General features: G+C 34.3%; 1 long non-coding RNA gene across 2 annotated transcripts; it reads right to left on the bottom strand.

The window, feature by feature from the left end:
• Positions 1-1088: 1088 nt before the first annotated feature.
• Positions 1089-8702, bottom strand: LOC111094442. 2 transcript variants are annotated; one of them, XR_005385004.1, is made up of 6 exons: positions 8646-8702; positions 7692-7773; positions 5332-5517; positions 2758-2846; positions 2186-2352; positions 1089-1540 (listed from the first exon to the last, which is right to left on the bottom strand). It is a non-coding gene; the product is annotated as an uncharacterized LOC111094442 (long non-coding RNA). The 2 variants fall into 2 exon arrangements; XR_005385005.1 differs by having other exon boundaries at positions 5332-5463.
• Positions 8703-9631: the final 929 nt, after the last annotated feature.

The following is a 9631-nucleotide window of genomic DNA, read 5'->3' as shown; positions in this document are numbered from 1 at the left end:
GTATAAGGATTCTGATTGTTAGTTATAGCCACAGAGGCACCATACATAAATGCTTTCTGAAATGAAGACAGATATAAACAAACCAAAAGAACAAGGAGTATATAATTTTCTTGATCATTGCACTCACTCTACATATAGTTTCCATTACTTCCTTCAAAATTATATTCACTGAAATTACAAATGCCTTCTGTTATGAATACATTTATTGAATTCCTATTAGTTCACGATAGCAAGCTAAATGAAAAAGTAGCATTGTGGAGGCTATTGATAATTAATCAAATTTGGCCCCAATAGTAACTCCTTACAAAGTTAAATAGTAATTTAACCAATGGAAATAATGAGCCATCTTCCTCTTATTAGTAGTTGTCAAGGAAAGAAAAGAGAGCTGACAAAAACAGTGATTATATTGGCCTTAGTTGGTTGGTGCTCTAATCCTCTACCTAAATGGAATCTATTAACCAACCTGTACTTTCTTCAAAAATCACAGCATGAAATAAAGACAAGAGATGAGTCACAGTCCTGTGTGGTGCTGAGCAAACTGGCTTAAGTCATGATTCATGAGACTTCAGCTTTGGAAATTGCAAAGCCTTTTCTTCTTATTCAAAAGTTAAAGGGAAAAAAATGAATTCTTAATTGTGATTCTAAGGAACAATAAAAAAGTGATTTTATGTTATGTTGATCCTTTATATTCTGAATTATATTAAATAAATGATTAAACTTTATATCCTATTTACTTTGAACTGAAAGGAGATAATTTTCTAATAGTTCTAGCCCTGAGCTAGAAATTAAAAGTTCAGAAAGACTTACTTATTCAATTTTTAAAATAACTGCCTTTCTTGAAAAGCCTAGGGATACAAGAGCTAAGGCATCATTAAGTATAAAAAATATTTAGGCCAAGAGATGACAGTAGTAATACAAAGGAGAAACCAGGACAGTTGAAAAACAGCACTCAGATAATGATGCCTCATTAGTACATTGAAGCAGTCAGATTTTTAAATAATGGTCTAAAACAGAAACTAGGTCACTTGGTTCACACTGGGGCAAGGGTTGTAAAGACAAAGCTCTTCCACAGACATTTTCAGGGCAAAAACCTTGGCTTTATTTCTTTGTATTGTAAACAAACAAACAAAAATGGGTGGCACAGTGCCTCAATAAGAGAAATTTTGATTTCTGAGGCTGCCAGGATTAAAATTAAAGTAGGCTTTAAATAAAATCAACAACTGCATTGCTTGTATGGAGAGAGTATTTGACTTTCTTTGACTGACTGCCCAACATCAAAATCTGATAGTATCCCGATTTCTCCTTGGAGAGTTACCTCTCCCTTACTCTGTGTCTTTTGGTAGGAGAATGATTCCTTCTTCATGCCTTCAACTATGGAGCTGGGAGGACTGTGGCAGTCTTCTCCTCCTCCTTGTGTTTCAATGAGGTAGGTATATGACTTAATCTTGACTGACAGGGTGTTTTCTTCCAGGACTTCAAATCTTGATAGTGTGAACCAAGGGCAGGAACAATGGTTGGATAGAATTATTTATGGTGGCAACTATGGAGAAATCGTCAGATAGATTTTTCTGTGAGATATTATATGTTTCCAGTTTCTAGCCCTTTTGTGCTCCATTTACAATCTGGTCCTTTGATTTTTATCAATTTTGTGGGACTCTGAATTTCCCAATCACCTTCCTTTGCTTAAGAGTCCATTTCTGTTTTTTGCACTGTGAAACCACAACTGTTCCACATGGTGGAAGTTAAATATAGCCAAATTGTAAGGTTAAGCCAATGTTTCCTTGCAGAGTAGGGGTTATTGCATTTTGGAAATTCATGGATATATTTTAAGAATGAAAGCACTTTGAAAGGGGAAGCATAGTATTAGTATTCTTTTGCCTTTGATGCCTGATAATGCTTCTTATCAGGGGATGAATTGCTCCTGAAAAATTTAAGATGTCCTGACATACTATAGCCTAGTCTGTACAGGATTGAGAATAGAAACCTACTTTTGTACTCCAAAAAGTTAGAGGAGAGCATTGTGGTCTTGATTTTATTGTGAGATAGCTCTTACCCATCCTTTCCACATCTCTCTGTTTAAACATCTACATAAAAGTAGCCAAAGATGGGCAGAATGAATCAATAGTATACATCTAAAATTGGCAAAAATCTAGGAATCATGCAGGTCAGCCAATTTTGACATTACCTTCCTTCTGTAACACCTGATCAGTTGCACTGTTGGTTGAACACCATTGGTTATTGAATGCTCACTATCTCACAAGGACAGCTATACTTATTAGAATCTTTCTTTTTACTTTCAGTCCAAATATATTTTCCTTTACATTGTATGTATTTGTTGATTATAAAATTGATCTATAAAGAGACAAAAAATAGTTTATTTCAAATATTTGCTCATGATCCCTTAAATCTTTTTTCTTTCTATATGTGTACCACTAATTAAAGATTAAAAATGGTCAATATATGCTATAAAAAACTCCTAAGAAAGCCACTAAAACATGATTAAAATAAATAAGCAAGTTCAACAAGGTGGTAAGATATAAGATCAATATGCAAAAAAATCTGTTGTATTTCTATTTAGTACCAGTGAACATTCTAAAAATTAAAAAAAGAAAACATTACTATTTATAATATCTTTCTTTTTTTTACCATTTATAATATCTTAAAAAAATTTTAAATACTGAAGATAAGTGTAGAAAAGAAGGGAAAATTTTGTACACTGAAAATTACAAGAGATAGTTGAAATAAATGAAAGAATACCTAAATATGACTATGTAGTCTTTTGACATCTCAGTTTCATGGATCAGAAGGCTTAATGCTGTTGAGATGACACTATACCCCAAACTGACCTACAGATTCAACACAATCACAATCAAATTGTTAGCTGGCTTTTTACAGAAATTGACAAGCTGATCCCAAAATTTATTTAGAAATGCAAGGGAATATAGTCAAAACAATAATGAAAAAGAAGAACAAAATTGGAAGACTCATACTTTCTGATTTAAAAATGTACACTATTGGGATCCCTGGGTGGCGCAGTGGTTTGGCGCCTGCCTTTGGCCCAGGGCGCGATCCTGGAGACCCGGGATCAGATCCCACGTCGGGCTCCCGGTGCATGGAGCCTGCATCTCCCTCTGCCTCTCTCTCTCTCTCTCTCTCTCTCTGTGACTAACATAAATAAATAAATAAATAAATAAATAAATAAATAAATAAATAAATAAAAATGTACACTATATGCTGCAGTAATCAAGATAGTGTGGTATTGGCATAAGGATAGACCTATAAATCAATAGAATAAAATTGGGAGCCCATAAATAACCCTTTCCATTTATGGTCAATTGATTTTCAACAAGAGTGCCAAGACAATTGAATGGGGGAAAAGAATACTCTTTTTAACAAACAGTGTTGTTATAAATGGTTATCCACAGGCAAAAGAATGAAGTTACATTCCCACCTTATACTGCACACACAAAAAAATTCACTCAAAATGGACCATAGACCTACACATAAAATTTTAAAGTATAAAAGTTTTAGAAGAAAATATATAATCAAATCTTTGTCATCTTATATTAGGCAATGGTTTCTTAAATGTGAGACCAAAAGTATGTGTAAAACAAGCAAAAATAGGTTTACTGGACATCATCAAAATTATAACCTTTTGTGCTACAAGTGATATCATCAAGAGAAGGAAAAGACACCTATTCAATGGAAGAAAATATTTACAAATCATATAGCTAATAATAAACTTATAACCAGAGTACTTAAAGAACTCTTACAATTTAGTCCTAAAAGCACAAATAATCTGATTTCAAAAATGGGAAAAGGATATGAATGCCCATTTCTCCAAAGAAGTTATATAAATGGCCAAAAAGCACATGAAACATGTTTATAAGCCATTAGGGAAATGTAAATCAAAACCAGAGTGAGATACCACTTCACATCCACTAAAATGGCTATTGCCAAAAATATGGATAACAACAAACATTAGAGAGAATGAAGAGTAATTAGAACCCTCATATATTGCTTATGGGAGTGTATATTGGTGCACCTGCTTTGAAGAACAGTTTAGCAAATCCTTCAAATCTTAACCATGAAATTAAAATATGATTTATAATTCTGTTCCTAGATGGATATCCAAGAAATACAAACATATGTCTACACAAAAACTTGTCCATGAATGATGATAGTGGCATTATTTGTAATAGCTAAAAAGTAAAACAACTCAATGTCCAAAAACTGACAAATAGATAAATAAAATGTAATATAGCCATATGATGACGTATTGCATGGCCATAAGAAGGAATGGAGATATTTGTACATCAACATTCAAAGTAGTGATATTCATTATAGACAAAAGGGTGGAAACAACACAAATGTTCATCAAGAGAAGAATGGATAAAAAAATATGGTATATATATATATATCCAATGGAATATTTTCAGTCTTAAAAAGGAATAAAATCCTGACACATACTGCAACACGGATGGATCTTGAAAACATTATGCTAAGTGAAATAAGCCAGACACAAATGACCACATAGTGTATGATTCCATTTATGTGAATTGTTCAGAATAGCTAACTCTATGGAGACAGAAGTAGATTAATGTTTTTCTGGAGAAATTGAGAGGGAAATGGGGAGTGGCTAATGATGGGTATGGATTTTCTTTTTTTTTTTTTTAATTTTTATTTATTTATTTATGATAGTCACAGAGAGAGAGAGAGGCAGAGACACAGGCAGAGGGAGAAGCAGGCTCCATGCACCGGGAGCCCGATGTGGGATTCGATCTTGGGTCTCCAGGATCGCGCCTTGGGCCAAAGGCAGGCGCTAAACCGCTGCGCCACCCAGGGATCCCCTGGATTTTCTTTTTGTAGCGATGCAAATATTCCCAGGTTTGACACTGGAGATGTACAACTCTGAATATATCAAAAATCATTGAGTTTATACTTTGAACGTGTGAATTTTATAGAATGTGAATTATATCTCCATAAAGCTATTTAAAAATTTATTAAAAACAAACAATGTGGCAAGACCAAGAACAGATCTTTGGGTAGGCTAAATATAGAAAAGGAGTATCTCCATTACCCTGCATGATTCCTTTGCAGCATATACCATATTTTATAACTATTGTGCTTCTTTTCATGTAATTGCCTGTCTTTTTAACTAGCCTCCGAATTTCTTGAGAGTAACGGTTACTCCTATCCTGTTTAGCATTATATTCTTAGCACAAAATACAGTGCCTGGCACTCACAGATATCTAATAAAGATTTGTTATTGCTGGTAAGCCAACTGAAACTTACTTCTAAGCTGAGAGTAATCCATTGAATAAGTCATACCGTAACGTTTTCCAAATGGTTAAGAATCCAATTTACCAATCCAAATTTTTCTGTGTTGCTCATGAAAATATCTTGAGAGGCCACATCAACAGCCATGCAGAAATCTAATTATTTCCTATCTTCAGTATTGCACTGCAACATTAATAAAGTGGAATGAGCTGAGTTGGCATCACATTCTCAATGAGCCTGAAACAACATAAGAGTTTCACATAATGGGAAGGAATTTATTAAGAGTTCAATAGACTAAGAGTGCGTCAGAAAAAAAATGTTCACATAATTCCTATGTCAATAATTCCCATAGCATCCTATGCCAATAATTCCCATAGCACTGGCATCTTAATAATGATAGTATTATCATTTTTAAAAAGATTATTTATTTATTTATTTATTGGAGAGAGCATGTGTGAGCAGGGGCAGGGCAGAGGGAGAGAGAGAATTTAAAGCTACTGAGTGTAGAGCCTGATGTGGAGCTTCATCTGAGGACCCTGAGACATGACCTGAGCTGAAACCAAGAGTCAGACACTTAACTAACTGAGCCACCCAGGTGCTGCAATGATAATATTCTCTTAAATGTATATAGTATTCTTCTGTTTACAAGGACCTTTCACATGTATGTTCATTTGGTCAATAGTCAAGTGAATATAAGTCCAACTAGAAATCTAGACAACAGCCTTTGGCTCTCCTGCTAATAAAGATTCTAAAGATTCTTATCATTGTGTATAAAAAAAGGGACAATGCTATCTAATGTCAGTAAAAGAACCTGTAATAACTGCCTATTTTTAAAACTTCTCAGGGATACTATAGACTCTGGAGGGAAATTCCATGCTTTGTTCATCCAGAAACATCCTCTTTGTTGTCTTATACTTAAATGGCTTCTGTGTATGGAATCCTTTGTGTATAGATCATTTAAGCTTGATAATCCTCTCTCAAAGTATTTTTTAGGACCCATGTCCTACTCACCATCCTCTGCTGCAAGGATATCTCCAGGTGGTTCCCCCGTTACATCCTGTATCCCATGTTTGTTTGACTCACCATTATGGTGGCTCCAGCCTCATGGAAGCAGAACTTCTGATCTTGTGTGGCCCTTCTCTGAAGCCATTTAGCCATCCATGGAATGGTGTCAAATGATTTATCTTTAGCCAAGTCAGTCATTTAAATTTTCTCCTTATACTAAATATTAATATTGAGAGAGAATTGGAGCATATTTTTGTCTCTTAATGAGAAGAAATTTTTGTTTTCTGCTTTAGAGACTTCTTGATAACTCCATTTTCAGGCATGTCATTGCTTTTACAATTGGTACAAATATTGCAATATTGCTACTTGGAATAAATAAGTTCATGAAATAAAGAAGTTCGTTAATTGACCTCAACTCTTAAGGGTGACAGACAAAATGTTGCTTATTCTCAGCATCACTTGATTGACTTGGTAAATGTTTCTTATGCCTTAACAGGTATAGATGTATTTGTAAGATTCCACAGAAACCTCCACATTGTCTTAAACCAATAGGGTTTAGTAAATTATTCACTTCTATATAAATAAACGTTCAAGATCTATAGTTGAAACAGACTTCATACTGGTTCCCTCATAATTATTTCAGAAACAAATACTGAATTAAACAAGTGCTTTGAATTTCTTGGGAAGTAAAGGTAGGGGTCAGAATCAAATCTCTTCTCCAGTGTGATGTTTAGATGGTCATGACATGACTCGTGTTTGGGTCAAAAGAGATAAGAAGAGTTAGAAAGATTTCTTCTCGATCTTTATACTGCTTAAAAGCACTATAAAAGCCTTTATACTGCCTAAGCACTATAAAAAATACAGCTTTAATTTAACCTAGATCTTCTCCACACAACAGTCAAGTTTCCCCTCATTCCTCTTGCTGAATGACTATGGTATGAACAGGAATTAAAGAAAGTTCTTGCTGAACAGAATTATTGGTTGGATAACATTTGTTGCTAAAAAATTCAACAAAGCAATGTTCTTTGCATCATTTTTACAGATTTAAAAATTGCTTCATTTACAGAGTGTTTCTTTCTTTACATGGTATCTGAATATACTAGCCTTCTAATATTCTATTTCTGTGTCATGGTATTAATATCTCTTTATTTCTAGAGAGAATGTTACCAAGGATAAAATTATTTTAAATTGTTCTGTGACCTCCAAGTATTAAAAGGGATCTGGCGATTTTAGTGTTTGCTTTTGGTATATTGCTATTTTTTCCCACTGAATTGGTTATTATATAGTACTTGGGACATTTTTCACTATTTTCTTTCATAATAAATAAAATAATAGCATAATCTGTAGGAATGAACCCTAGATTTGCATCAGAAAGGCAGACCTTGAATTGTACCTCTGGCACTTACTAATTATGTGGAATTGAAAGATCCACTTCAATTCTCTGTGTTCTGGTTTCTTTATCCAGAGAATGGAAATAGTCCACAGGCCCTGTATAAAAGAGAGGGATGTTATTGGAACTCAAATGCAGTAATGAAAATTGAAAGTCTGGAAACTAGAAAATACAAACAAATGTTATAAGACTTCATTATTGTGAACAGGTTACCTTTCAAAGATTCATTTTTCAGTTAGTTATTTGGAACTCAGAAGATATTATTTGCTATGCAGGGAGATTTTCAAATTTCCTCAGGTGGGGAGCATCTAGAAGGCATGGTAATTTTGCAAAACATCATGACATACTGACATTTATCTCCATCATAGGATTTAGTGACATTCAACTAGTGAGAAATATAGTTAAGTATATGTATGTAATTTCAAATCACAAGCAAGAGCACATGTATCCATGAAAATAATTTTTCCATTTAAATATCATGTGTCCTTTGTCCAATCATCACTGATGTCTTGTCATTTGCTACATTTAATTATAGATAAGAATGGTTGGCAAAGATTTAAGACAAATTTTAAAATTTTTTAAATTTAAAATGAAGAAGTATTAATGGAAAAATTTTAAATAGAGAATATATTCCAAGAATATGGATTCTACCTTGCCTCCCCTCCCTCTCCACCCCCCGCCCCATCTCTTCACACCACTATACCTGAGAGAGAACTAAATCGTGAACCATCAGTATGTGGGAGAACAGAATGAAAATTATCATAAAGGGTGATTCTGAACGCAGGTCAGCTAGTCTATTTAATCCATAACACAGTTGTTCTAACAGTAGTAACAGTACAGGTCATTTATAAACCTAGTGTTTTTAGATTTGAAAATGCTGTTTTTTGAAATGATGAAGAAGGTAAATTCTAATCATCTTTATGGGGGCTTTTAGGATTAAAGAAAAGCAGCTTATAAAGTTTTTCCTTACATAATAATGACAAACACTGAGACTGAAGGCCCCAGGAAAGCTTCTATTGTTGCTCCTGTTAAAAAAGAAGTATTTTTATTATTTCAGTGAAGACTTGGTGAATGTGAAAACTACAGTTTCTCTTCCCTTTTTGCCTACTACCTCATCTAACTGTTAAAAAATGTGTAGTATTGCCTGAAACCTGTTGACCATTTGGGTAAATAATTCACTGAAATAGAAGAATCAGACTCAAAAACATGGCCAAGAGTTAGAACAATTTAATAATCTAGCTTCTATGCTCTATTGACACCTACCAATTAATTACTAAATCATGAAAGTAAGAAGTCAAAACGGTTTCCCTGGAACTGTTTCAGTTTCCACGGCTTAGGCATGAGTTTTTCATCAAGCTCCACTTTTTCCTTATGATGCACACATCCATCGTGGCACAGACCATTTAATGTAAAGTTTATAAAACTTGGTGTCAGTAGACTGAATTCTGATCCCAGGACTGCCCACCAGATAAGTAAGTCCACTTCTGTGAACATTGATTTCCTTGTTTTTAGAATAAAAGGATGAGATTTAGGGACTCTATCATACTGAGCCAGACCTATGCTCCATCTTAGATAAGTACTGGGGCCCTGAGCATGAGACAGTTTAGCTCTCCTTCTATCTATTGTTCTTAAAGGCTAGGCACATTGAAACATCCCGTCTTCCCTAAATAATCTGCAATCCATGTGTCATTCATGAATTTCTCTAATCATAGAGGATACTAGGCATCTGTGTCTCTAGTGTGAAATCATCAATTACGCTGGTAATGTTGAATGTGCCAAAAAAAAAAAAAAAAAAAAAAAAAACAACCTGCTCTCATCAGATGGTGCTGAAAAGAGGGAGAACAAAGGTGGTAACCTAATCATGGGCAAATGTAGTCATGGGAACCCGTGCAGGTGTAGTATAGGGGGTGTTGTGTATTGTCCTCTCCCCCATAAATTTATTTAGGAGCTGTCAGG

This window comes from Canis lupus, chromosome 37, assembly GCF_011100685.1.
Source record: "Canis lupus familiaris isolate Mischka breed German Shepherd chromosome 37, alternate assembly UU_Cfam_GSD_1.0, whole genome shotgun sequence".
Classification (NCBI taxonomy): domain Eukaryota; kingdom Metazoa; phylum Chordata; class Mammalia; order Carnivora; family Canidae; genus Canis; species Canis lupus.
The sequence above is the reverse complement of the archived record's forward strand: the minus strand, read 5'-3'. Positions and strand labels throughout refer to the sequence as shown.